This window comes from Mustela lutreola, chromosome 1, assembly GCF_030435805.1.
Source record: "Mustela lutreola isolate mMusLut2 chromosome 1, mMusLut2.pri, whole genome shotgun sequence".
In the NCBI taxonomy this organism is placed as follows: domain Eukaryota; kingdom Metazoa; phylum Chordata; class Mammalia; order Carnivora; family Mustelidae; genus Mustela; species Mustela lutreola.
The window spans coordinates 86,091,918-86,117,609 of NC_081290.1; the positions used below are offsets into that span (position 1 = coordinate 86,091,918).

Consider the following 25,692-nt stretch of genomic DNA (forward strand, 5'->3'; position numbering starts at 1 on the left):
GGGACAGCAGGTAAACAGGGCAGCTGTGCAGTTGAGAGATTACGGTGACAACGAAGATAGAAATAGCCTCGTGAAATCACAAGGAGAGAATCACTCTTAACCTTCATTCAGTTGCCCTTCCAATCTAATGTTTAATCTTCTCCATAAATCACTACCAGGTTACTATGCACTTCTTCTCTTGAACACTTTCCAATGTTGATCTAAAATAAAGGTATATGTAGGCTATTAAAATGGAGCAATAAAGTTCCCAGACTGGATTCAGACTATTTGGTTTCAAATCCACTGGCACCTTACATAATTATGGGGAAGTTCCCTAACTCATCCAAGCTTCCATTTTCTTGTTGGTTAAATAGTGAAAATAATACCTACTTTAGAGAATTGTTGTGATGATTAACTAAAATAATGTACTTTTAGGATCTAGTACAATTCCTAGCAGTAAAAAACTCGAGAATTAGATTTTATATTAGTAAATAATAAAGTTTGATTTATAAAAAAAACTAAAGCAAACATCTGAATCATTTCAGCTTCATATTATTTCATAATTATTTTAGGATAAAGTGAATATTTTACAGTGTACTCTATGGAATCCTTTATTAATAGACTAAAACAAAGGTATTTTCTTTTATTAAAAAATCATATCACTATATATACATATATTTTTCATATTGTTTATATTTTTATTATAGTGTCCTTGACCAAAAAAAAAAAAGTTTTGACACTAGGATATAATATATTTGGATGTCAAAGAACCTGCCTTAATTTGGATAGTTAATAACTTGATATAGACTTCAAAGTTTATTGTATTAATTGTATTTAAAATTCTTACTTAGATCTCCAAAATAGAATATAAAATGAATATAAATTTAGCTATTATGGAGAAATAAAGTTTGTGACTTGATAATAGTAAGATTTATAAGTTTATTAATCATGCAAAATTACTCAAGACTATTTCTGGTCTATAAGGTGGAGTCACAGATATAATGTTATCTAATTCAACTATTGTGGCATAAAATATATTCATTTTTTATTGAAGTATAATACTTCTTACTACTATAATATAATTTTTGTTAAGTGCATTAAAATCTACTTATCATTCCAGGGATACACACTCTTTCATCTTTCTCTTTAATAGATATATATTTTAAGGACACTGGGATAACAAAAATGATGATAATCATTATTTAAAAAGTCAACTCAATTATCCTCATCATTGAAAGTGGATATAAACGTTTTTTAAACTGTCACATTTAGAAAGTACAGAATGTGAAAAAAAGAAAGTATAGAATATGTAGGTGCATATTTTTTTTGTTTTCATGAAACAATAAATTTAAGCATAATCTAGCATTCTGTGTTTAGTGTTGGTTACTAATTTTACTTTTTCTTACTAAGGAAATAAAAAGTCTGGCTATGTTATTATTAATTCATGTCATAATTTTTATTCATGATTATTCATTTGTACTGATCGAAGGTAATGTTTAATACCCCTTTTACACTTCGAGGGATGACTTAACAATTGCCAACAATGAAATCTATGATTTAAAAGTTAAGAAATACAGAGGTTTTCTTTCCTATAATGCATATTAATTTATTCCTTAATCCTTTTTCACAAGACTTTATCATGTGCCTATTGAATGACTTGGTGAAATATATTCTACTAGGTTCTAAATATATTCCACTAGGTTCTAAAAGTTCATGTTAAAAAAATTTATATCCTTAAAGAATCTAATGGCAAAGTAGACAAACATAATGCACTGTTTTAATGAAATAGGTATTAACACATATAATGTGGAGGGAGAAGAATGAATATAGCAAAGACAGCTGGAGGAAATCAAGAAAGGTTCCATAAAGAAATGTAAAGCTAAAGGTTATTAGTTTTTCTGGTGAATGGAAGTTGTGAGAAGGAAATATTCTAAATAGAATCTTTCCAAAAGTATGGAAGAATAAAGAATTCAAACAATTAACTTGGTACAAATTGTATATGGGGAAAAAGATCAGGAGATAATTTAGATTTCTAGTTAGGTACCATATCATAAAGGGTTATACAAAGGAACTTTACTCCCACACAGATAGTTTCAGAGCAGCCAAGAGGGGGGAGAAATTAACAAAGGAGCATAATGATCAGGGTTTTTTTTTTGTAGTCGAAATACAACTCTTGAAATAGTATAGAAGATGAATTACAGAAGGTTGAGACTCTAAGTAGAAGACCAAAAGAGAGAGGTGAGAATCTCAACTAAATAGTAACGTTGAAAATGAGAAAACAGGTATAAAAAATATTTAGGAATAAAATAGAATTTAATATGATGAGTAAAGAATATGAAGAAGTGTGAGGTGATTCCCAGGTTTTTGACTTGGGGCAACCAAGTGGATAATGTAGCTAAACAGCAAGAGAGAATGCAGGAGGAGGAACAGATTTGTGTGGGATGGAAAGATATGTTCATTTGAATTAAAATGAAAATATCATGTTGTGGGTATATTGAGTGAAGTTGCTTTTTATAAAGTGGCTCTGTGCCTCTCTGTATCAGTCACAGTATATTTATTTATTCAACATTCTTGTTGAGGAATAGCAATGTCAAGGTAGGGTGATGGGTGAGGGTGGGTGGTAATGACTAGTAATGGATATGCATGGTCCCTGCCCTTCAGGAACTTATAACTGAGCAGCAGAGTGGCAGTAATTTGAACAAATAGTCAGCTTGTATCATAAAATATTACTATGAGAAGTCAGGTAAGAGAGCAATTATATACAGTGGCAAGCCTCAGCAAATACACTTCTTTTTGGAAAATAGAATTTAAATTATATCTAAGAAAAGGATTTTGATGGAAAATGTGGGGAGGTCTTTCCAAGAGTGGAGAAGAGAGTGGGCAGAGAGGGCAAACCATACAGAAAGACCATGTAGTGTTAGTTTGACTGATATGACAATTGCAGTTAAAATAGTGATGAGCAGGAACATTGGAAAACTCTCATCTGACCTAAAAGAAGCCAGGGAATCACAATTTGACTTAGTAGTACTGGGAATCTACTGAGAGTTTCTGAGAAGGGAAATGAAGGATCTGTCAGAGCTATTCTTACTAAGATTAATTTTCAAGCCAGCTTAGTGGGAAAACCATTTAAAGGGTTATCAGGGCTTACCTAGAAAAAGATCAGCTGGTATGGGGGAAAAGACAATGGGAAGACCATTCCATGGAATTTGTCTAATTGTTGGAATTGACAGAACTGAAATAAATGATGGCACTGAAGTTTTAAACCAATATAACTGTATTCTTGCAGTGACATTAAAATTGAGAAGACCAAAACATTTTTATTTTAGGAGAAAATTATGAAAGGCTATGGATGAATGATGTTTCCTAGCAGCCTTTTGCAAACAAAACACTGGAAGTCAAGAAGGAGGTTAGGCCTGGATTTATAGATTTGTAGGCTGATAAAAATCAGTAATATAGGATTGTTGTTGGAAAACTGAAGATTCAGTCTTTCTGATGTATTCTGAGTCATCTATTTATAATGTTTGTCCTACTTCTGGTGACTGAACTCTGTAGGTGCAGAGGTATCTCTGCATCCCAAGCACCTAGAACATAATATGTGGACTCATTGTTGAATGTTTGTTCAGGCTCTTTTGGTTGCAAGGAGCAAAGTCACTGAAACATGCTCCAGTAATGGAAGTTTAATATAAGACTCAGTAAGAGATGATGATGCTTACATAGAAATATATGAGAAAGATGCAGAATAGAATCAGTATATATGGGGATTGGAACTAGATTCAAGGCAAGAATAGGGACCTCAAAAGTGAGAATTTATGAATCTTCCCTTTAGAAACTAGCAAGGAATATAATCTCTCTACTTGCTTTCCCATTCCTCCTTTTTTAGTCTTTTCTCTTTTGTTTCAACTACAAACTGATTTTATATTTCTTTTTTTTTTTCTAGTATATGATTATTGATAGCTTCGGTCTTCTTATACTTCTGCTTTAACATGACCCATCATGGCTCTTACTGGAATTCATGATCTCTCTGCATCTTTTCATTTATAGCTTCTGCTGTACCTGCCTGAATTTTTCTGTGGATGTGAAGACTGCTCCAGAATATACAACAATGTTGGCCCAATTCATCTCAATTTTTGCAGAGCTTTTGAGTCTTGTTCACTTTTAGGCTATAAGTTTCCTTACTTGGGTTAGCTGCTCATTCATGGTCCAGTCAGTTGAAGTGTTATGTAAGGTGGATGGTGGGGGGGTTCGTGATAGAAAATACAGCCATCTACTGCTACATTTTTATTATAAGCTATGCATGTCATTGAGATATTTAATATAAATACAGTTTTTCCCATTAGATGTGAATTGTTATTAGTATGTATGATTAACTCAAAATGATTTATCATATAAATATTATTTCAATGAAAGCAATGAAGAAACAGGACAATAACTCTAATAAATGCCATGAAACATAAATATATTTATTAAAGTAAAAAAGTTTTTCATTGTGTACATTTGAGATATTTCAGAGACCAATCAAATGATTACTCTCTATAACCTGCTATGACCATATTAAATTTATGAAGTTAAATTGGATGCGGTTGGTGGTAAAGCATTTTTTTAAAAGATTTTTATTTATTTGAGAAAGAAAGAGTGAGTAAGAGAGAGAGAACCCAAGTGGGAAGGAGCAGAGGGACAGGAAGAAGCAGAATTCTTGATGCAGGTCTCGATGGGGGAGCTAGATGGAGGCCTCAATGAGGGGACTCAATGAGGGGCTTGATCCTAGGATGCTGGGATCATCATAACCTGAGCAGAAGACAGATGCTTAATTGATTGAGCCACCCAGATGCCCCTGTGGTAAAGCATTTTCTTTAATTTCAACCTGCGAGTCATAGAATAGAGTGTTATGGAGGAGGCTTTATTTCATGACATAGTCTACCAATATTCTTTTACTATTTTATCAGTATGCATTTTCTTTTTTCAGTTGCAGGATAAGCTGCTTTAAAGCAAGCAGTATGTTTTCAAATAACATTTTATTCTCCCACAAAGTTTAATAGAATTGAGAGTACACAATTAAAGGAATGTTGTTGGATAACTGATTGATTTTGAGTTCTATAAATTCATACCTCTCAATTTAAAGTTTAAAAAGTTTGGACTTTTAGCTTTGCGCAGTGGCAGTATCGTAGCCAATGAGGTTTATCCGAGGCGCAATTATTGCTAATTAAAAAGTTTGGAGTTTAAACTTCAAAAGACTTGTTATTTTTGTATATATGTATATGGGCATGCATATGCATGCATTCTCCCCCTCCACACACGCACACATTATCAAATGCCTGTACATTATAATTAATGTCTTTTACCTGTCAGCCCGCATAAAAAATAAGAGAATTGCTGTAGGGAAATTTCATAATTAACTGCATATATGCAATTGCTCTTTCCTATCTCATACTATTTGGCATTTTTATGCATAAATATGTTAAGATATATAAATAACAGAAGAGTAAAATCCTTTAGATTTTTTTGCTGACTCATTCATAATAGCATGATAGGATCTAATTACATTTCTAATTATCTTTTTTCTTTTTCATTTATGTGGAGTCAATTTATGTTGCTGTTAATTAACTCTCAAGGGCTAATAGCCCACTCATAAAGATAGCCAGAGTTTCACTGTCTACTTTCAATATGTGTATGTGGATATTGAAGATTAGAATCCAATTTTTGTGTTATTAAGATACAATTGTTTCTTCCTATTCTTTCACTTTCAAAAAGGAAGAGAGAAATGAATAAATAAAGAAATAAACATATTTCCAAACCACTTTAGTGGCCAATCTGAAACCTGTACCTATGAAAGAGTCAATGATCTTGTGATAATTCCACACTGCTTGAAGAACCATTGTGGGCAGGTATTATGAAGGCTCTGGTAATACTGAAATGAATAAAAACAATTTCCTGTCTTTCAAACGTTTACAATCTAGATGGGGAAGACAGATTTGGAAACAAATAAATGAAATAAAGTGTTATAAATCCCATATTAGAAGGTCAGGATATTAAAAAAAAAACAGTCTTCAAACACAGTGTGCATGAATTGTGATTTTACTTTTTCAGTAATTCAACATATTTCTATTGTGACTTCCATTCTGCTTGATAATAGAAATTTAATCTCAGAATCAGTCAATTTAGAATAGCCTCAAGAAAACTTTTGAGTTCCCTCTGCCGATTCATACTTCACATTCCTCCTGATCCTTAGAATTATTTCAGTGTTCTAAGGAATCTCTCAGAGCCTAGATAGAATGGAGGAAGAAACAGTGGGGAATAGAATGGGAACAGTCTATTAATGGTTGTTACCCTCCCATTGCACTGGCCCCTGCTAAAATGTTCATATTCCCATTGGTTCTCTAGTTTTTAGTCCATGCAAGCCTGTTTTTCTCTTTTTAATCATATTTAAACCCTAATCTGGAAGACCAGCTCTCTAAAGTACTTATGAACCCCCGTCAGAGGCATATAACAAACAACTGATTTTCACTCATACCACCCTGGGTATAAGAAAACTCTGGAGTCTGTCTCAGGCACCTTTGCTCAGACACTATCTGAGTAGTCTTTGCTACTCTAATCATGCAGCTCCACTCTGGAAATCTCTGCTCTCATTTTTCATCTTCTGCAAGTGACCTAGGATTTCCATTGTATATTCTATGACATGAAGCTGAGAACATGAGGCTCAGGGTGCATCCTCAGGGAGCCCCTGGTATCACCTTCTCTCTACTTCCACTTTGAGTCTCCCTTTTCTTCCCCGCTCATAGAATGTTTTTTCCCCCTAGAATGAGAAAATGTTGTTTTTATATCATTATACATTCTTCTAACTCCATGATTTATCAGCATAAAATGTATACTCTTCATCTTCTGAGGTTTTGGAAGCTCAAAGTACCTAAGATATTATAAATCAAAAGCTTTGCTTCAGAAATTAAAATGACTTTTTTCTTCCTTTTTGTTGTGGCATCATCTGTCTCCTGAGGCAATGGATGCTTACTGTCTATATTGAATAGAAAATTAGGCTATATGGATAAAAAGAATGACTAGGAACAGAAAATACATCCATTGATAATCAAGAATAAATCCTACCTTCGATATATATATACAGACTTCAGGAAATGCAAAGAGAAGGAGTTATTGCCACCAGAACTGGGTTGGTGGTGATGGATGGAGCAAAGCTAAACAGAGGCTTTATAGAGGATATCCTGTTAAGTTGCATTATGGAGGATGAAAAGGATATCCACACCATATAATTTTGTATATGTATTACCTATTCAAATAAATTAAATACATTTTAAAAGCATAATGAACACTAGTTTATCAGCTTCGTTATGTAAGAAAGAGGAGAAGGAGGAGGGGGAGGGAAGGAGAAAAACAAAGCAAAATGAGTAAGAGTTCAAAGGATATGAGGAGGGAGAGTCTCAGGTAGTAAGAATAACATGCAAATACACAGAGGAATAAAAGCATTTAGGTAAGATGGCTGCCTTTGATTGGAACATATGATAGAAGGGTGGGAAAAGTAGGAGTTGAGAGCAGTATCAGTAGGCAGGAGTAGAATTATGGAGGGATCTATATAACCCCCAAAAGAATGTTAGGCTTTAATCCTATGGTAATATGGGCTCAATAAAATATCAACGTTTTTAAACAGCTCAGAATTATGATTAGATATGTATTTAAAATGAGCATTATGCTAGCAATATGTAAGATGGATTGGAGAAGACTAGATAAGCAAAGACCTGTTAGGAAAATATTATAATGCCTAGATAAGCACTGAGGAAATCCTGAACAGAAACAGTGATGAGAGGAGTCAAATATGAAAAATGCTGAGTTAAATTAGGAAAGCAAAACAGCAGATCCAGTGAATGCTTGAATTATGGGTTTACTGAAGAAGGTGTAAAATGCCTTCCAAGACTGAGTTGAATCCCTGCCTGTCTTCCTTCTGTCCTTTGAGATCTATTCTTCACTAGTCACTAGACTTGAGCCCAGGGGCTAATCTGTGCGAATTCTGCCCTTGCCCTCTGGTTTCCCTGTGAGTTAGGCAAGTGGGAAGTAAGGAGAAGAGATGGGAGAAGGCAGGGATGAGAGGTCAAGAAGTTCTTCTAGTTCTTTTTCTGAGGGTTCACCACAGGTTGACTCTGTCCTCTAACTGAAGGCCTACTTCAGGCAGGCCTCTTTCTGAGCTCCTCCCTCCAGGGTCCAGTAATTACGCTCTCCACTTGTCCCTTCAGGTCTTGGGTGGTAACACTTTCTGCTGTGGCTAACCTTGGAGTACTGCACTTGTTCTTTCTTTGTTTCCATAAAACTTACTTACACACCTCCCTTTAGCTTATTTAATAGATCTTTATTTTTTTTTTTAAGATTTTACTTATTTATTTGAAAAAGAAGATGAGAGAGAGAAAGCATGAGAGTGGAGAGGTCAAGGAAGAAGCAGACCACCCACCCCCCAAAGCAGAGAGCCTGATATGGGACTTGATACTGGAACTCCAGGATCATGACCCAAACGAAAGGCAGTCGCTTAACCAACTGAATCACCCAGTTTGAGTATGCCCATCCTTTTTCCTGCCTGGACCTTCACTGAAAGTGGTGCCATTAAACAAGACAGGGAATATGGACAGAGGAGCCAGTTTAAAGAAAAATATAATAAATATGCTCTCTCTTCCTATTTTCCACTGTAATTCATTCTCGAGTGTAATTAGCTATTCTCAAATATGCTCTTTAGATCACTAAGAAAGGATCCCTAAAACCTTTTCAGGGTATCCATAAGGTCAAAATTACTTTCATAAAAACACTAAAAATTGGGGTGCCTGGGTGGCTCAGTCATTAAGCAGCTGTCTTCAGCTCAGCTCATGATCCTAGGGTCCTGGGATGGAGCTCTGTATCAGGCTCCCTGGCTAGTGGGAAACCTGCTTCCCTCTCCTACTTCCCCTGCTTGTGTTCCCAATCTCTCTACCAAATAAATAAATAAACAAAATTTTAAAAAATAAAACTAAAAATCTTTTGACTTTTTCACTGTGTTGACATTTCCAGTGATAGCTACAAAAGCAATAGTTAAAATTGCTGGTACCTTGACAGGATTCAAAAGTAGTGTGTGCTGTGCTAGTAGTCACTGCATTTTCACTGCCATACACTCACAGTTTAAAAAAAAAAAAAAAAAGAGCCAGTTTCACCTAAGAATACATGTGACTAAGCAATAAAAAAATTATTTTTATTAAATTTCATGGTTGAGTACATCTCCTGCTGCATACCAAACTAGGACTGAAAAGCACTTTTGTGTAATGTGAATTGTGAGGTAAACTGTTCACTTTTTTTTTTTTTAATGAAACACCATTTTTAATTGAAAGAACATCTGATGGACAAACTGTGACTATCAGACTTGACTATCCGGCAAATATTTTCTCAAAAAATGAATGAAATGAGACTGTCACTTTAAGAATACAAGTAATAGTATTTATTGCCAATGACAACATTTATGATTTAGAACTGAAATTAAATTTTTGAAATATCAGCTTCCATCTCTGTGAACTCGACCAACTTTTCTGATTGAATTTGTGGTAATATGAACAAACGTGGAGTTTTTTGACATCGTATAATGAAATGTATTTGCATTTGCATAACTGTGTGAACTAAGTTTTTCAAATGACCAATTATTGATGTAACAGAATCATGCATGGATAAAAGTCAATTGAAAGTTCAATATTAAAAAAGAAAAAAAGAAAGAAAGTAAGTAAGTAAGTAAATTAGTTCAAGACAGGCCAGTCATTATAAACTAAATGTTTGTGTCCCTCCAAATTCATATGTTGGAACTTTAACATGTTGGTAATTGGACTGGGGCTTTTGGAAGATGATTATGTCTTCTCTATGGAGCTTCTATGCCCTTTATGCCACGTGAGAACACTAAGATTGTCGCCTATGAAACAGAAAACAGGCTTTCACCAGACACCACATCTGCTGGTATTTTGATCTTGGACTTCCCAGAATCCAGAAATATAAGAAATAAATGTCTGTAGTTTATCAGCCACCCAGTCTATGGCATTCTATGCTGTGGTTATAGCAGCCCAGCAGACTAAAACACCAATTAAATTTTTTGTTACAGAGTATGAAAAGTCCATTGATATGGGTTCCAATTCCATATGGAAGCTAAAGCCTTAAAGCATTAAGACATCACCATTTGCCAAGTTTTGGTGTAGTATAAAAGAGAATATTATACATTGTCTGAAAGTCTATTAAAATACTCTTCTTTTTCCAATTACCTATTTGTGGGAGGCTGATTTTTTTTTTTAACATACTTTAACCAAAAAAGCACATCAAAACAGGGTGCATGCACAGGTATAAGAGAGTCCAGCTATCTTTTATTAAGCCAGACATTAACGACATTTGCAAAATGTAAAACATTGACTTTTTCTCACATAATCTTTTTTGCTTTGGAAGACATAATTTTGTTTGGAAGATATACTTATTTTTATAAAATTATAATAGGCTTATGGTTATTTAAACATAATAATAATAGTTTTGTTTTAATTTCAAATATCGTAAATATCAATAGATACAGTCTACATAACAGATTTCCTTAGCATCCTCAGAAATTATTAAAAATGTAAAGGTATCTTGAGACAAAAAAACTTAAGAACTGACAAGTGTTTTAGCATGAAAAAATATATGACTGATATAGGGGCTGATATTAACAACTTCCATTATAGTTTACTTCAGAATACATAAAATATTTCTCTGACTTGTCTTTATAATGCAGAGTTTCATAATTTTAGTACTGCCCTTGAAAACAAGAGCATAACAAAATCCAGAGGCCACATTAACTGATAGCCATTGAACTCTTCTGCTTTTTTTTCAGAAATACAGACTTGAGGGCTTGCTGTATTTTGCTTTAGCTTTCTTATCTCTAACAAGTTTGTGCTGGAAAAATATTTACTCCAACTCTAAGATTTACATTATCTCCCTTCTATTTTCTCAGTGCACAATTTCCTCTATTTTAAAATTATCATTGGCATTCAATTTTGAACATAATGAGTCTGAAATCCTGTGTGAAATCCAAATGGAAATCTGCAGTAGTGAGCATAGTACAGAGAAGTTGGACCAGGCATATCTCTTTGGGAGATCCCTTCAAATACAGACACTAGCAGGAGTTGAGGCCTTGAATGAGAATTTGGAATGAGAAAAAGAGGACAATGAATAGAAACAAGTAGAATAATCTTATTTAAGAGAAACATGGATGGAAATGAATGAACAAAAGAAGACTGGAAGAGATAGTCAAAGATTTATGAGAAAAAAAAACCAGAACTATGACTTGAAAATAAGGGCAAGTTAAAAGGGTTGTTTTGACACAGTAAGATTGATTCAATGAGGAGGAGTGATCCATTAGAAGGTCATTAATGACATAACTGAAAATAATTTTGGCTGGATTTTGAAGATAAAAGTCAAATGATAAGAAGTTTCAGAGAAAACAGAAGTTCAGACACTGAAAACATTAAACTTGTCCTAATATTTCTGGAAGTTTGAAGTTAAGAATAGAAGCCAACAATCAGCCTTCATATTTCTAGTTGTGCTTATGAGTGGATATTACTGTTTTTGTTCAGTATGGATTTCACTATTGAAAAAAAGCAACAACAACAATAATGGATGAGCTCTGCACAGGGAGCAACAAAGGCACTGAACTGCCCTGCCAGGGCTACTTTAACAGAACGCCACAGCCTACATGGCTTAAACAACAACAATTTATGTTCTCACAGTTTCAGGGGCTGAAAGTCCAAGATCAAGATGCTGGCAAGGTTGGTTTCTGATGAGATCTCTCTCCTTGGCTTGCAGATGACCACCTTTTTATTCTGTCTTTACATGGTCTTTCTTCTGTTTGTATACATTCCGGGTGTCTCTTCCTCTTCTTAAAAAGTCATCAGTCCTATTGGTTTAAGGTCTCACCTTTCTTTCCTTATTTAATTTTAATTACTCCCTTAAAAGCCTTACCTCCAAGTAGAGTCAAATTGAGGATGAAGTCTTCAACTTGTGAATTTTGGAGGGAACACAATTCAGAATCGCAATAAAAGGCACATGGAAGGGCACCAAATACTAGGTGAAGTGTTAGAGGTCTGGTACTCTGATTTCTAAAGGATGGAAAGTGCAGATGGAAAAAAAAAAATGACAAAATTGCAAGTCAGTTCAGAGTAGAATGCTCAGGAGGCACAAAAGAACAAACAGCATGTCCAGGGACTTACACATAGTGTTAAGTATGTGTGGCTGGGATGGAGAACACAAGTAGAGGCATCATTGAAGAGAGATGCAGGAGTCAGATCTCTCTAAAAAATGAGGAAAGGACTATTTTATCAGAGACAACCATAGCAGTAACAGCAGTGTCACAGAACTGATAATTAATAATAATAATAATAATACACAGCTTTGCATTTCTTTCCTTTTTTTTAAAGATTTATTTATTTATTTATTTGATAGACAGCACAAGTAGGCAGAGAGGCAGGCAGAGAGGCAGGCTGAGGGGGGGGGGAAGCAGGCCCCCCGCTGAGCAGAGAGCCCGATGTGGGGCTCAATCCCAGGACCCTGAGATCATGACCTGAGCTGAAGGCAGAGGCTTAAACCGCTGAGCCACCCAGGCGCCCCGCTTTGCATTTCTTTAGTGGTATTTTTGAAGCTTTTATTACGAAAATATCCTATGGTGAAAAGTGAATCCAATAAATGATTTGCTCAAAATTAGAATCAGAAACCTCTTATCTGGATTTCCAGTTTTCTCTTCTGATAGGCTTGCTCTCTCAGACAAGTCCATAGAGTTTTATCCCAATGGCCAATAAAATAGAGTACTATGTACTACTTGTCATTTTATTCCATCAATATTCTTCAGATAACATTCAGTTTTGGCAGTGTAGCGAGAGTGTGGCTGTAGAAAGGAACACTTATAAAATCAAAGTGTTCCAGCAAAGACACTGGCTTGTGTTTCTCATTTTACCTGAGGAGACACATTTTATGTGTATTGCTGAGGTACTGAGCATTTCTCACTGCTTAAAACTGAAATGGGCTCATACACTCAAATACCAGAACAAACTCTGAAATCAAGAAAAGAAAGACAAAGTCAAAGCACAAGAAGGATTCCATGTGCCTTTGCTGGCTCTGAAGAAAGTTGGGGGGAGGGATGGAGGGGCATATGCAAAGGAATGTGGTCTGTAGGAGATAAAACTGGACCCCAGCCAATAGCCAGCTAGGAAACAGGGGACTGCATAAACTCAATTCAGCCAATGAACTCTAAGACAGATTCTTCCTCAGAGCCCCAACATAAAAGTCCAGCCTGGCCTGGCTGACATCTTGATTTTGTCTTTCTAAGACTCTGAGAAGCCAGATGAGCCATAATAAACTCTGACCTAGAGAACTGAGGGACAATAAACTTGCATTGTTTTAAGTTTATATATTTGTGGTAATTTGTTACACAGCAATAGAAATCTAATATAGTTATAGGCATTCTGGCCCCAAAACAAGGAAAATTAAGTCAATTTTAGATCCAGCTAGGAAGGCCCTATTAGGTTTCAGGACTTAAGGATATTCTCTGGGACTTTCACCTCTGCCCTCTGGTGATCTCAGCTCTGAGTCATCCTTCATGAAAGGTAGGTCCTGTTTGTACTTGACTAGTATTATCAGACCCTGTTTCCTGCCAGGAGAATTAGGGAATGCTGAGAGCTCCTTTTTATTTCATATTCCTGCTGCCACTTTCAGTCGAAGCTGGAATGCTCCTGCTAATAATATATTCCCAAGTACCTTGTGGCTTTATGTGGATTTCTGGAGAAAAATCAGACAAAAGACTCACTCATAAATTTCTTTCTGAGGTAATTCCTTTTCTGTTTTTGGCTTGAAATGAAATATCTAAGGTACATTGCCAATAAGCTTCTCAGAGAGGCCATTGGATCTAATTGAGACCTATAAGGCATACATTTAATCTCTGGTGATTGAACACTCTGACCTTTTGATCTTTCCAGGGTGGCAGCAAAATGTTGTATAGACACACCCACACCTTTTATTCAGTGCCACATTTTTCAGGAGTAATTTCTTAATTTTAGCATCTTTTGCCATCTCTAGAAGCTGAGAATTTCTCAAATCCTCATGTCCTGGGTCCTTTTTGGTTAACGGTTCTTTCTTCAATGTCTTTTTCTTCTTCTTACATTTTATTAAAAGCAGAAAGAAGGAACCAGGCCTCACCTTCAACATTTTGTTTAGAGATCTCCTCAACTCAGTATCCAAGTTTATTACTACAAGTTCTGCTTTCTGTGTAACAGCAGGAAACCACTTTTCTAAGCTTTCCACTACTACATAGCAAGGATCTCCCTTCCTCTAGTGTTCAGAAGCAAGTTCCTAGCTTCTTGCTGAGCCCACAGAAGAAGTTTTTTTTTTTTTTTTAGATTTTATTTATTTATTGAGAGAGAGTGAGCACACACACACAAGGTGGGCAGAGGTAGAGAGAGAAGCAGACTTAAGCAGATGCTTAATCCACTGAGCCAATCAGGCACCTCCATCAGCAGCATTTTTTGTGTCTGTATTTCTACTAATGGTCTTCTCAAAGCAGTTGAGGCTTTTTCTATCACGTTTTTCATCCTCAGTTCATTACCTGATTCCAAATCCCTTTCTATGTTTATGGGCATTTGCTCTGATGGCATCGTGGATACCAAAATCTACTACAGAATAAATTATCACAAATTTAGGAGCTTAAAACAACATACACTTAATATCTCACAGTTTCTGTGCCTCAGAACTCCAGCCAGGCTTGAGTGGGTTCCAAGTATTCAAAGCTAAATAAAGTTGTCTACTGGTTGTGTTTTCATCTAGAATTCAAGTTCCTATTCTAGGCTCATTCTAGCCATTAGCAGAATTTTGTTCCTTGCAACTGTAGGACTAACATCCTCATTTCTTTGTTAGCAATTAGCCAGGGATTACTGTTGGCTCCTTCCTGTCATTATCCACTCTTTGCACATTGCCCCCTTCCATCTTCAAAATCAGCAGTGATGTATTAAATCTTTCTCAAGTTTTGAATCTCTTTGTATTAAAAAATAAAATACCTGAAAATCATCACTCAGAGTTGGGTTTAGTCCAAATATAAGGCTTGAACTGTAGATTTTCTACTTCTATTTAATATGTAATTTGTGGACTTGAGTTTTAACATAAACTTCTCACAATGAACACTTCAATAATCTTTTCTGCCTGGGTCTGAGAGCACATCTTGATTAAGATATATATCTCTTTCCAGGTTCTACCTCTATCTATTGAATGGGTATCCCCTTGTTCCTCACCTTTCAGGAATCATGTAAAGCTTTCCTTTATGTAACCTGTGCACCTATCTGAAAGTCTTGCTTTTATCCTATCAATTACAGATTATAGACTAAAATGCCAGGCAGTTATTTATGTGACATTTTAAAATTCTTCTGGAAGCAAATAATAAATGTATATAAATAAATACAAATAATAAAATAAGTATTTTAATTGGGATTTAGTCAAAGTAAACTATCATCTGTTATAATACTTGTTCATTTCATAAAGATTATATCAAATAAGAACTATGTCTTCAGAAGTTATTACTTATGTCAATTACTACACATGAAATTATTTTTGAAAAAAGTTCATGTTGACGTATGTTCTAACATACACTTAGTTATTTTTTTTAATTATTTACTAAAATTATGCAAAAATTCTACTTCACTTTTCCTGTTTGAGAGAAGATCTTTAAACCACCAGTGACTAAAGAAGATAAAAATAGGCTGCTTTTAACCATCTTAAATTAAAAGAATTTAGTCAAAGATAGAATGACAACTTGATTTAATCAGAGATAGAGTGACAACTTGATTAAAATCAGAAGAATTTTAAAAAACTAGAAAAAAGAAATTGTCCTTTGTTGTGCATTAATTTACATAAGTAATAATTTCATCCAAAATCAAGTGAATTATCAGTATGTGTTCAACTATAAGTTTTCTTTGCCTTAACCCTTCAAAGTCCTGTTAAGTAAAAACATAATTTTAATATAGAATATAGAATCTAACACAGAAAAAAATGTCATTGCAGATGGCCATATTTTTCTTAAACTTTTTACTAATCCTTTTGACTGTATTCCTGTTTATTCATATTAAGCTGTACACTGAATTTAAGGGAAGCTGTTTAAATCAGGGACTCTTACCCTGGAGTCCCATGAAATACAGGGCATCATTGCTTTAAAATTAGCACAGACTTTCTGTATATTTGCCCCCCAACCCTGCCAGTGGAGAGTTTAAATTATTTCTCAAATTCTCAAACTTTTCTATTTGTAGTATTAAAAATCTTAACAATAACATTCAGCCTTTCACCCATCAAAAGGTGAAGTTAGTCTATTTTCCCCTCCTTGAATCTGGTCTGTCCCCCTGAATCACTTTGACTTATGAACCATGGCAGAAGTGACATGGTATGAGCTCCAAACCAAGGCCTCAAGAGACTTTCCCGATTCTGCCTTAGCTCTCATGGAACTGAGAGACCACCTTGCTGTGAAAAAGCCATGCAAAGAAAGCCCAGTCACCTCATGGCTAACCCAACATGTGACCCAAACATGGGAGTGAAGCCAACTGAATGCAACTACATGAGGGATCCCAGGTAAGACAAGCAGAACCACCCAGTCAATCCACATCCTGTGTTGTTCTAAGTCACCAAGCTTTAGGTTATGGTATGTGATGTAGCAACAGATAACCAATTCACCAAAAATCTAATACACCTCAAAAAGCTGAATTAGAGGCCAAAAGCAAGTTTCCCTTTAAATATCTTTTCCTTTATTAAGAACCATTTTGACCAATGTGGCCCAAATGGAGACTCTTTATCAACATTATCATGTTATCTTCTCCTAAGTCAAAAGGAGGTGATATTGATTTTCAGAAAAATGTATTACTTCACAATGCTTTCATAATTTTAAAAAATACCTTTGAAAGAATTTTATTATAAATGTTTTCTTCAATCAAAATTTCTGGGATCTTTGTATCAGTACAAGAGCTCACAGGCCTAAATCCACATTCAATTTCTCAGGCTAGGCAGCCACTTTTGCAAGTAATATTTGCTCTGCTCTATTATTGTCTGATTGTTTCCTTTTCCCATTTATTATATGCATACCCCAAAATAATGTGTTTCCTTACCTTTCTGAAATTCTTCCTTTGACAAATCTCTAGCCCTGGTTTGCCCTTCTTGTTTGCTTTTTCTATTGTCGTCCTATAGATACTGAGGATTCTGAGAGAAAGTCACAAAATTATACACATACTGCTATCTTCCTATGCACTCTCTCAGTTCCTTCTTACAAATGGAATCCCGAGTTTTTCAGGGTAGCAATGTGTCTAGCTAATATAATCCATTTCCCAGCTTATCTTGGTAGTTCTGGTAACTTAGATGGGTGCTGAGAATTACTGGAAAAGTTTTATTTTTCTGACATAGGTTCTACACACCTCTTTTTCCTCTAAATCCTCCTCATCTTCTTCCTGTCTTCAAGATTTGAGAAGAATATGAGATATGAATCTAAAAAACTAGAAGTAGAATGTCATGTTGACACCACGAAAGGTGACAAGCTGTCTTGGTTTACTAGGGACAAAGGAGGTTTCCTAGATGTGTGACTTCCAGTTTTAAAGCCAGGACAAACTGGTCATCCCTTCATGATGTGACAATGAAAATAAAAGATATATACTTAGGATGGCAGAAGAGGAAGAAGAGAAAGATAGAAGGGTGATTCCTGATGACACTTTAGAGGTCCTGTTTGAGTCATGCCATCTAGGCTTTTTATTATTACATAAGAGAAATAAGTCCTTATGTATCAAACCATTGGATGTGGGTTTGTTGCACCTACTCAAATATGATCTCTAACTGTCCTCACTACCTTGACCTAGTGAAGCACATGACAATCCATCTGAATGGTGTCATCTGCTGTTTTATAGCACACAGCCTATGTGTGCCAAAACTATACTTTCTTAAAGCCAGGAACTTCCTGATGTTCCAGGGATGATTATTCTTTGCAGAGAACGTTGTTTCTTTGATATCCTCCCTCTCGAAATTTCTCCAAACTATACTCCCTTTCTTCCCTCTATGTGGTCTTTTAGAAAAAAGAATTAGTTCTCTTTTTCAAAGTGTACCTCCAAGTGTGAAGTTGATTGCTTCCTTTCCTATCTCCTCTGGGGTCTTAATTTATCTGATTTGATTGAAAAATATTTAGTTTTATCTTTTTGTGTTTGTAACAATAAATTTGATGGAATTCTCATATAAAGGTATGATCCTTGGATAAACTAGTTTACCTCCATGTTAAATATTCTAGTTACACGGTGAGACTTTGAATAACTTATTAATGAGCTTGCTCACCTGAATTATCCAAAATTTAGAACTATCATTTATTTGTTTAAGTTTCTTAATAATATGTTATTAGCAAATATAGAATCCTCTATGGAAAAAAAATAATTAAAAGCTCTTAAGGTTAATATTAAACAAATTTTTTTCTTTTTTCTTTTTTCGAAGTAGCTACCAACATTCAGAACTTAAATCAACGTTATTAAAATAATATAATTCTAGATCTACCTACCCCATTCTCTTCACCAACACATCAGAATCAACTTCTGATTCTCATTTATTATTAAGCAGTGTGCTAGAACCTGATTTTTTATGTATTTGGAGATATCACATGGCTATCTGATAGGGTACAGTGAGAAACATCCTTGTTGAATAAAGTTTCTAATGTGATAAGAAATATTCAATGGAGAGAAAAGACACTTGGAAATAAATATAAATCTTAATCCATATGATCTTAAAAAGTTCACTTAACTTCTGTCTCATTTTTCTTTTCTTTTCTTTTTCTTTTTAAGATTTTATTTATTTATCAGAGAGCAGAGCAAGCGAGCACAAGCAGGAAGAGGGAGACAGAGGGAGAAGAAGGCACCCCACTGAGCAAGAAGCCTGACGTAGAACTCAATCCCAGGACCCTGGGATAATGACCTGAGCCAAAGGCAGACACTTAACCAACAGAGCCACCTAGGCAACCCTTCTGTCTCATTTTTCTAATTATTTCTCAAATGGATAGTGTATATACCACAGAAAAGTAGGATGGTATAAATAAATGTATGTTATTACAGTTATCTAAACTATGGAAATTGCCCAAGAGACTAGATGAAGAGAGGAACAATAGAAATTATGTGTGGTATTTGTGAAATACTAAGAGATTTATTTCTATCATTTAATGTTTTAGTTACTACTATATAACAAACCATTCTACAACTTAGATGCTTAAAATAGCAATCATGTTGACATCTCTTATAGTTTGTGATTCCACGAGGCTCAACTAGACAAATCTTGCAGTGTGTCTACTTGGGATTTTTCATGAAGTCGTAGTAAATGGTGGCTAGGGCTAGAGTCATCAGAAGGCCCAAATGGTTTGATGGGCTGGCAGGCCTCTCCACTTCTCCAGAGGATCTCATGGTCTCCCCATGTGGCCTCCTGGTGTGGTCTCTCCATATGGTCTCTTTAGCAGGTAGCCAGACTTCTTTAATGGTGGTTCCCAAAGGTGACCATTCTAAGACATGAAACAGAAGCTGCCAGTCCTCTTCAAATCTAGATCAGGAGACTATATAGTGCCATTTCTGCCTCATTCTATTGGTTAACACAAGTCACAGGCCAGGCCAGTACTGTGTGAGGCAACTGCTTAAGGATGTAGAGTTCAGTAATCATGGTTCATTAAGGGCATCTTTGGAGTCTACCTAGGACGGAAGTTGAAATAAATGCATAAAAACATTTTTTCCTTTATTTCCTTTATTTGATTTCCTTTGGAGTCTATCTAGGACGAAGTTGAAATAAAAGCATAAAAACATTTTTTCCTATAGATAAGCCTTCTAGAAAATAATTTTTGGGTGGTATTTTCATTATGTTTCTAGTTCACCAGTCATTTCTGACAGAATGCTATATTTCATACTTTAAAGACTTGGCATTAGGCGCTCTTCAACAAATTCAGTTCTAGACTTGGGATTTCAGCTATGTTTTTCCAACAGAAGAATTTTTTTTTTAAAAATAGAGGGGCTTCGGAACGCCTGGGTGGCTCAGTTGGTTAAGCGGCTGCCTTCGGCTCAGGTCATGATCCCAGCGTCCTGGGATCGAGTCCCACATCGGGCTCCTTGCTCGGCAGGGAGCCTGCTTCTCCCTCTGCCTCTGCCTGCCATTCTGTCTGCCTGTGCTTGCTCTCTCCCCCCATCTCTCTCTGATAAATAAATAAAAAATCTTAAAAAAAAAATAGAGGGGCTTTATCAAAATTAAACAAAAATAAAAGAAATAATTTAAAAGAATAATTATATATTAGGCTAACTGGAGAGCACTAATAAGAAATATAGGCATCTAGATAAAGCTGACTGGGAAGAAAATTATGAATTACTTCATGGAGGTCATTTAACATCTAGCCTAATGGAGGAAAAAACAAAACAAATTTTCTGGGAAGTAAACCACCTGCCATAGGCCTCTTGGCACTACTACATTATATGACTGTCCCTGCCTCTACCATTACCACAGAGATACATAAATGAGTTCCCTGGCAACATGTGTGGGATGGGAAGCGTTGGATTCACAGGAGCCTTTGTGACCTAAAAAAATATTTTCTGAGATGAGTTACTCCCACAGCTCCTTCCTTCAGTTTATTTTTTTGCTTTCTAGTATATTATATTAATCTTCCAAATTAATACAACCTACCTACCTCTCAGAGGTTGCTGATGCCAGCAATTAGTATTTCACAAATACTGGTGTAGCAAGTAACAGAGACTTGAAAAAAAGGAAAAAAAAAGATATGGTATTTAGAAGAGCAGGAAGACTAAAGACAACAAATAAAATAATATCTCTCATTTACCTAGGGCCTATCAAGTTAACAAATTACATGCAGCAAATCAAGAGATTAATTATATCTCAGATTTCACTGACATTTTATCAAAAAATGCATAGTATATAGACATAATGAAATTAGAGAAGTCCACCTTGACAAATGACATTTTGCACTATTTTTAAATAACTATAATTATAGGTAATTACTGCTGTTTTTACATATGACCATATGACATAGGAGTCAGGAATGTAACTCATTACTAAGTCAGTTTCAGCTGTTCTCAGATCTTTAAAATATGGTTCAGAGATTTTACAAATTACCCTTATCAGGATAAAAGATGTGAGAAAAGGGCGGTGGCGACATGTTTGGAACTGGGCATTTAAACTATATAGAAGCCTATATAAGAAAAGGTAGGAAAAAGCAGTTATGAGAATCCAAAGGAAGGACATATTTCAGAAGATTCTAATTTGCTGCTTTATATTCCTTGCTGTCTTTGGGAGCTGGACAAGTATATGAGATTCAGACTCATACTATCCTGTGTACTATAGGTGTAATATTGAGGTCTACGGAGTTTCTGCTTTACCTGGGAGCCTGTAGGATAAGGTAGAGCTTTGTAGCCAGTTACTCGGTAAACAGAGCTAGTTGAGTCTTTCTTCTGGTTAGCTGGTAATTCTGCAAAATGTATCTTACTTTGGAGTTTGTTTAATCGTTTGAAGGAAAGGACTATACCTTGCACATTTTATAAGCAAAAACGATTTGGGGGCTTGTTTTCAGGAACAGAAACAAATACAGCTGGCAACAATACTTTTCAAATGGAGAGCTTGAATAAGCAGTTTTTAAAAGGAGTGTTTAGGCAGATAGCCACAGCTGGATGTTCCTATCATTACACCTACTGCATCAAAGACTTCTATAGTCTAGGGCTACATCAGGCACATTTAACTAGTGCATGTTTGTGTAAACAAAGCCCCATTATCAACAGTAGTATTAAAATAATCCAGAAGGTTTGGTAGACCTTCATATTTATTTGCAGCTTCTGCTATGGTCTTGTTTAATAGTGTGTGAGATACATTAGCAGTGAACAAAATTCTTTAAATTTGTTGGGTATTTTAAAAAACTGCCAGCAATAACTCTTCTCAGGACTCTTTCCAGATGCAAAGTAACTAACCCCTTCCTTTCAGGGATGGTGTGAAAGATAGCAGCTAGGGGAAAGAAGTACAGTTTGACATGGGAGGCTAGGTACAGCCAACTGCTGGTCTTTGGAATAGAGAAACTTTCAAAGCTGTTGATCTGACCAGGAGTTTGATGTACCAGTCAGGTGTGCTGTGGTCTGGTGCTGCTGCCGCCTGTGACATGCATGAACACACCAGGCTGCCACATCAGAGAATCAGGGGTAAATGTTGAGAAACCAAAGGTAAGGTATAGGTGAAATGGAGACTGAGTTACCCTGTAGTAGAGCATACAGCAAGTACACTGAATGCTTTTGTGTAGTAAAAGTTTTTTTAAATTTGTGGCATAATTTGCAAAACTGCAGTGATATTTATTTAAAGAATTACTTTGTAAACAAATCTGAGTGATCTACACTAGTTAGAGTTAAACTAGAATCCTTTGCATTTTCATATCACTTCATTTAAAATCATCAAAACTTTAAAATTAAAATATTAGAATTTTGCAGCTTTCAGTGATTTTAATTATTGAAAACAAAAGTTGCTAACAGGAAGATACTGAAATAGACCTCTACCAATCAAGGAAGGAATTGAATGTATTCCATGAAAAGGACAACTATCAAAATAAATGGAAAGAAAATTTAAATGATGAGCTTTGTCTTGTAAAATTGTCTGTTGAATGATGTTACTCTGAGTGAGGTTAAAAAAAAGAATACACCTATGGAAAGATTTGGGCTGAAAACTCTATACATTTCAATATAAAGAAATTTAAATTGAGAATTTATTTTATTTATTAGAGTTTGCTTCCAGTGTACTAGGTACCTCAGCACTTAGAGAGAAAATTTTCCATTAAAAATACCATGGTCTACAGAGAAGCATTGACAGTGTCAAAATTTCAAATTTGTTCAAATGTAAGGAAAATTCAAGCAATTTTTATGAACAGACTAAAAATAAGGAAAACTACGTCTTAAAAAACACATTCTTTGGAAAAATATCAGTATGGTGCTAGAAAAAATATACGGAAGTTGATTAATGTATGTGAATAAGAACTAAGAGTGAGTATGCTGCTTATGCCATTTTTGGCATTCATGTAATTGATTAAAAAAATCATAACATGTTGTAAATAAGTGTATATTTATGTGTTTATATATGTAATTGCTATATTTTTGGAAAATAATGCTTGAAAAGAACTATTTAATATCTCCACTAAATATAATACAATCAAGTTTCCAATCAATAAAGAAATATATCTAAGAATTACACAATTTTAATTAATTTTATTGTCTTTCTGTTTTTTTGTTCTCAAAAAATGTCCTGGTTAGGTGTGGCAGGGTGGCTCAGTCAGTTGGGCATCTGCCTTCAGCTCAGGTCATGATCCCAGGGTCTTGGGATCAAGCCCTGCATGGGGCTTCCTGCTCAGCAGGGGAGTCTGCCTCCCTGTCTGTCCCTGTTCCTGCTTTCTCTCTCCCTCACTCTCTCTCACATAAATAAATAAAATCTTAAAAAAAAAAAAAAGTCCTGGTTAGGTCAATAAATAGACTCACTAAGTGTACACACACAAACATACACATATAGATACATACGTGCACATATATCTCATATACATGTATATGTATATATGTGCATAAATATATATATGTGCGCGCACACACACACACAGACACACTCATACTTCCCAACAATGGAGATTTCAGCTTTTGGAGAGAGAGATTTAAAGGCAGCAATATAGTCTAGAAGAGGTTGAAAAAACAAAACAAAAAACATGATTACTTCATATCAAAAATTGGGGTGATAAATGGATATTCCAAAAAGAAAGGAAGTCTAAAGTAATCTGAAGTTTCCTTTGCCTTGCAATAGTCCCTCAGACTTTAAGAAACTGTGTTCATCCTGCCAGTTGTGTATAACCTATCACTAAGCTCAACATAATGTCAGGTACATTGGAAGTCTTTAAGTGTGGAGAGAAAAAACAGACAGGCTTTACATCCTGGGAACCTTGCTTAGTGTTGGAAATGCAAGGCTGTGTAGGGCACAGTCCCTGTTCTTCAGAGATTTTTTTATTAGGGAAAGCAAAAAGCCATAAAAATGAAATGTGAAATAAACTTTAAAGTCAAAAAATTTTCTAAACGAGTCTGAAGGTTATTACAGCTCGGTTATCCCTGATGGTATTTCAAACAGCATTCTAAGATGGTTATCATAAAAAAATTAGGCCTACTAAACCCAAGTTTCTGTAACTTCTCTCTCTATTGGGCAGAAATTATTTTAATTATTGTATTAGCAAATAGTTTAATGGAAATGATAGTATGATGTACGTACTTATTTGTAATTTTTCTAAACATATAATATTACAGCCATGAAATTAAAGGACTAGATGACTATAAAGCTGTGTGGCAAACAAGCTGGTGGTAATTAAAATTGCTTAAGCAAATGCAAATCAAAATTGTATTTAAAAAAAAATCAATTTTCAACTCTCTAATTCTGGAGAATTTGTATCTTTTGCCTTTTTTGCTTCTACTTTGGAAAAGAACCTCAGAAGTCACAAAAAATGAATTAAAATACTAAGATCAGCAAGCGTCAAAATGCCATGGATAGGCTAGGAATAAACAGAATGGAAGGGTAAGCACAAGCACAATCTATTTGGTTTTATGACTTTCTAGTTACGTGTGATAGCTGTACTTTGAAATTCCAGAGAAAACAGATAGGAGGCTGGTTTAATATTTGGGAAATAAACATTCAAATTAATAGTGAATAGGAAATGGAGAGCTCGTGGCTTTACCAAAAATAATGGAACAATAAGGGACAGCACATTTTCTACTCTCTCAGTTGACAGTACATTTACCTTCCCAGCAGAAATGTGGAATCTAATAAAAGAACCCAGGTCCAAGCGAGTGCAAACAACTGGCCTCTCTAGTTCAACAGTGACTACCTATAGTCAGGCCCTCTAGGGCAGTTTATCTGATTCTACAGTCTAACCTCCACTGTGGACTTTTTCCCCTATAGTGGCCCCTGCAGGTCATCCAACTACCCAGGAGGGCAGGAGCCTGAGACCGAATCATGACTACTTTCAACTACATCTGGTGGGAGGCCATGTCCTTTTCATAAGGCGGATGGGAATGTCGCCCTATACCCCTACCATTTTTTATTTTCACAATATTCTTCCCAGTCCTTTCCTTGCTTCTCTGTCCCAGACTGAGAGGTATAATGGATTAAAAGGGAACCCGGACTGAAGAATAGGACGGGTCTGGAGTGGTCTTTTCGAACAAGGGGTTTAAGGGAGAGGCAAGAGGGAACTCTGCCCGCCCAACTGCCCTTCCCAGGAGCGGATATGGCCCCCAAAGCCAGCGAGTCCCTCCCGCCTGGAAGACAAAGAAAGGCTCAGGGCCGAATGGTGACGGGGTGGGTGGGGGCAGCGACTCGCGTGAGCTCGGGGACGTGAGAACGCAGCCCCCGCCCCTTTCTCCGCCCCTCCGAAAGGCGGGGCCCCAAGGCCACCCCCCCCTCCTCCCTTCCCCCAAAGGTTTCCCAGCGACGCGGGCAGCCGAGTGCAGGCGCCCGCACACGCCCAGGCACTGCCGGCGACGGGTGGGCGCAGTGGGGGGGAGGGGAGGGGCCAGGGGAGGAGCGGGCGGGCGAAGAAAGGGCGAGCGGCCTGGGGGCGGGGCCTGGGTGTGGGGGCGGGGCCGAGGAGTGGGGCGGGGCGGAGACGGCCGAGTCCCG

General features: G+C 36.0%; 1 pseudogene; it reads left to right on the top strand.

Annotated features, from left to right (window-relative positions):
- Positions 1–5,118: 5,118 nt before the first annotated feature.
- Positions 5,119–5,247, top strand: LOC131822803 (U4 spliceosomal RNA; annotated as a pseudogene).
- Positions 5,248–25,692: the final 20,445 nt, after the last annotated feature.